Here is a 4793-nt window from a genome sequence, read left to right on the forward strand (position 1 = left end):
AAGAAGGTGAAGAAGCGGAAGATGCACCACAAGCACAACCACAACCCCAAGCACCTCAAGATGATGATCCGGTTGATTTGAAGCGGATTTTGAACCAAATCAATGAAAATAATCGCAACATGAATTTGAGGATTGATGATTTGGTGGAGAATAATATGGTTATAAGTGACAACCTCAACAACTTGAGGAGGGAGCACAAGTCTACCCGTCATCGAATGCTTTCGTTTTTTCATCGACAAAATGTTGAAACCACACCGTCTCCAACGGATTCACCTCCTCATGATTAGGTTTTATCTAGTCTTTTTCCCCTCTTATTTATCTTGTTTTGATTAAAGTTTGGTACAATGTTTTATTTTTATATTATGTTTCGTACATTTTGCTTATCTTTTGATGGATGATTTAATTTCATAATTTTTCTTTCTTAATCCGTATGCTTTATTTCGTACTAATTTTTCGTGTTTTATCCATTTTTGCACCAATGAGGACATGGTCCAAATTAAGTGTGGGAGGAGATATTACATATATCATTTCAATTTTATTACACGTACGAATGAATGCAACAAATAAGAATAAATGACATCCATATTAACATAAATTTATGTTAATATTTTTAAGCACAATTTTCAAATGCAACACTATTTTTCAAGAATGATATTATTTCATAAACATTATTTTTATTAACTTAACCCTCTCATATGTTTATAAATTTTTAGGATATGATTATTTTTAGGTTATCATTATCGATAGAAATAATATTTCTATACGGGCCTAATATTTTTCATATTTTTCACAAGTCTCCGAAACGATTTTAAGTAAAATTGTCTCGAGTGAATGTATTTAAGTAAATAAATTCTTTATTTTCAATCTCTATTTTATATCATGCAATGCCTATAAACCTAATTGAAAATTTAAAATAAGATTTATTGTATCATGCAATTCATGATACAATAAATCTTATTTTAAATTTTCAATTAGGTTTATAGGCATTAAACTGAACTAACAATTTTTAGCTCGGTTTGATTTCGTCTTACATTAACACCAATTGAAGTTTTTAAGGAAACTTTAGCCATAATACATGTTGAATTTTAAGTCAATATAGGATGAATGTGCTATTTTTCTTTTTCCCAAATTTCAATTCATAATTCATATAATCAATTAGTTTAATTCTTAACTTTTGGCTACGATTGAGACCAACCTTATCACAATCGAGGTATGAAAGGGAAGAAAAATTAAGTACCGTTTACTTTTGGCCAGGATTGCGACCACCCTTATCACAATCGAGGTATGGAAGGAACGAATTATAAATAAAAATTAAAGGTATTTAAGTTTAAAGTAACGATTGCGTCCATGGTCGGCACTCTTAAGCGAACACAAACACAAATAAAATACATATAAAGTTACGATCGAGACCATCCTTATCTCGGGCGTAACTAAGCAAATAATTAATCCAAATACTTACTCAATTCATATAATAGTTTAGTTTTGGGAAAGGAAATTTTGTGTTTTGAAATACCTTGAGACGAAATACTCAATAACATGCCTGCTTACTCCGTCCCGAATACTTCAATTTTAAAATTGAAATACAAGACGAATGATATATCGTATTTATACTAGTTAGTTTGATATTTTGCGTATAAATTGGCCATGCGAAGTTAGTTTTTTCGGCTTAACTAATTTATTTTGACAAAGAGATTAGTTAAAGAATAGATTCAATGAAATTTTGCTCGGGACTAGCAAAAGATTAAGTGTGGAGATTTGTTAAGCCCAAAATATACCTAAAATATCATTAATATTTACATCAGTTTTGCTATAAAATCGTACTGTTTATATCTATTTCAAATACTTTTACGTTCAAATATGTTTCTTTCATACAAGGTACTTAAATATTTCGTAAAATCCAAATAGAAACGAAAAAAGGTTAAAAACGAAGGAAAAACCCTACAAAAGGAGTCAAAGACGACGAAAATCAAACGCGCCGAAACGAGGACGATGACGAAGTCAGAGACGGAGAAAAATACTCTATGTCGCGACACGCGTCACCCAACTCTCCCCCTTATCATTTCGAAGGCTGAAAATCTGTTCCCCCATTTTCGGCCGAGAATTTACATTCTAGGTAAGTTCAGATTTTCAGGAAGCAATAATTCCACATGTTCGTTTTCGACGAAACGCGTCCATTCGATTGGATAAGAACGCCTCTTCGCAGCAAACACGTTCCTTCGACATGACTCTTCAACATCTATAAATAAAGAGTTGATTTCAGAGTTGAGAGATATATTGAAGAGAAGATTTAGTACAGAATTAATGCAGAAATTCTGAGTCAAGCGATTCAGAGTTAGAAGTTCGATTTTGTAAAAAAGCAATATGATGTACACACATTGTTTATCAAATAATTACAAACACAGTAACATTTAGATTCATGGCAAGATTTGTTTATTAGTTTACATTTTGGTAGTAGAAGGAACCGTCACTATTCCGAAGATTCAGCGAGAAGATTTAGTAGAGGATACGCCCCGGAGCCTGACAAACTCTAACGAGGTTCAAGGAAAGGATTGACAACCCGTTCACTTGAAAGTCGTCGAAAGCTTCCATGCTTCTTGTTCTCTGTAAACTTGTATCAAATTTATGTAGCACTTTTGTAATTGATCCGAAGTGAGTTCTGGTGTTTTCATTAAAACGTAGTTGAATTCAAAATCTTTACCAGGAAACTTTGTTGAACACTTAGGCAAATTGATATCTTGAAAAAGTATTAATTTGGTTAAGCAAGCAATCTAAACCAGTCTGGAGGATTGTTGTGTTCAAGGCCTTTTAATTGAAGGAGTTTACGTTATTACATTTATATAATTTATACAAAGTTTAAAGTTGTTTTCTTTGCTTAATGCAAACGAATACGTTTATTCCCTTTTCTAAAGCACTACATTTTTCTGTCTTGTAAATTCATACTCAAAACAGAATTAATTTCTATAATTCTACATACTCTAATCTAATTCTTATTCTATCAATTTCAAAACCAAATACAATTAAACGAATTTCCATATTATAAACCTTGAAAGTAAATCAAACTGAATTAAAATAAGTTTTCGTTAAAAAAACGTTCCATGTGGGATCGATATTTTTTTTTACTACAAACGAAACCGTGCACTTGTGAAAATCGCTCAACAAGTCATAAGGGGTTTTTCCACTTATTAAAAGGTTTTGTTAAGGCTATTTCGACTTTTAATAACAAAATTTCCAATTACTAAAAACCTTTTTTTTTGTAGTGTGATGAATTATTTCTCAAATCGATCCATTTTGTCAACGTTATGGATAATATTACAATTGGATGCCAATGTTAGGGGTAAGATCGCATCATTTTACACATTATGGGTAAACTTGCTCTTCGCTATTAACGTCAGGCTATTTTTACACCTTATAGTGATTTATGTCCTAATGATTTTGGAGAAGTGCAAATTTATGGATGAGGTCCAAATATGCCCTAACAATTTTGAAGAAGGGTAGATTTACCACTTATGCATGAAAATTGTGCTATTTTACCTCTAACATTGCTAAAGAAGTTTAATTATGATAATTTGCATCTTATCCATTTATTTTAAGGTGACTGTATTTATTAAATTATTATAATATGGAGATTTGCTTTTGAGTAATATTATTATTATTATTGTGAGTGAAAATAATGTTATAATACAATGGGTCTTATTCTTCAAGAAAATCCATAAATTAAATAATGTTTGTTTGTTTTAATCCACAGATTACAATACAATGAGTTTTGTTCTTATTGTTCCCAATGTTTGTTTTGCTTTAATTAAATAATGCCAAAAAAGTCAGTATCAAAATTTATTAAAGTTTGAAAAAAGAGAATCCAGCATTCAATTATTACAGCCAGAAGAAAACTAAAGATAGACATCCATTCAGAATCTCATCAACTATATAAACACACTTCATATGCAGCTTCACATAATATCATCCTACCTACAATTTCCAGGATATTCAAATGGCAAAAATCAATTGTCTAGGTAACTACAACTACTTGTGTAATCTGATGTTTTTTATATAATTTATTTTCGGTTCTGAAATGACTCTATACATATTATTTACACAGGGAAGAGGTCCTGGCCTGAGTTGGTGGGAAAGAATGGAGAAGCCGCGGCTGCTACTATAGAGCGAGAAAATCACAAAGTGCATGCTATTGTGGTGAAGGATGGAAAACATGTTATCCAGGATTATCGTTGCGACCGTGTCTGGGTTTGGGTCAACGATAATGGTGTTGTTGTTCGTGTCCCTAAAATCGGATAAACCTTCTATATATCTGGATATGCAGTTAATAATGTTACTTAAATAAATTAATCAGCATTACTGATTCTGTTTCTGCTATTAATAAAGTTTAATTTTCATCCATATTCTCTATAATCAGTCTTTTTTCTTTTTAATTGTAGGCCATATAATGACGTGTCTTCTTCAATAGGTTTATACAAATATAAGGGTTACAGATTATTAAGCCTTTATTTACTAATTTAAAGGCTATATTGATGATCCCCATGTTGCCAATTGAATATGTAAATAAACACAACACCCATATTGGCCAATTATGATAAGAAATGAAATAGTTTTCGCAGTAATTAAATGTATGATAAAAATATTAAAAACAAAGTTACATATTGAATGAAAATGGATAAACCATGGGACCTGGTTTATTAAAAACAAAGTTACAAGTCAGTGGTCTGGTCATTAAAGAAAGCAAAATATATATTAAAGAGTATTCCCAAGTGAGCAACTTACATATACAAGTGTAAGCATCC

General features: G+C 31.1%; 1 long non-coding RNA gene across 1 annotated transcript; it reads left to right on the forward strand.

The window, feature by feature from the left end:
• Positions 1-3906: 3906 nt before the first annotated feature.
• Positions 3907-4392, forward strand: LOC136224601 (uncharacterized). Its single transcript, XR_010686507.1, has 2 exons — positions 3907-4010; positions 4097-4392. It is a non-coding gene; the product is annotated as an uncharacterized lncRNA (long non-coding RNA).
• The last annotated feature ends 401 nt before the right edge of the window (positions 4393-4793 follow it).

Source organism: Euphorbia lathyris, chromosome 3 (assembly GCF_963576675.1).
Source record: "Euphorbia lathyris chromosome 3, ddEupLath1.1, whole genome shotgun sequence".
Classification (NCBI taxonomy): domain Eukaryota; kingdom Viridiplantae; phylum Streptophyta; class Magnoliopsida; order Malpighiales; family Euphorbiaceae; genus Euphorbia; species Euphorbia lathyris.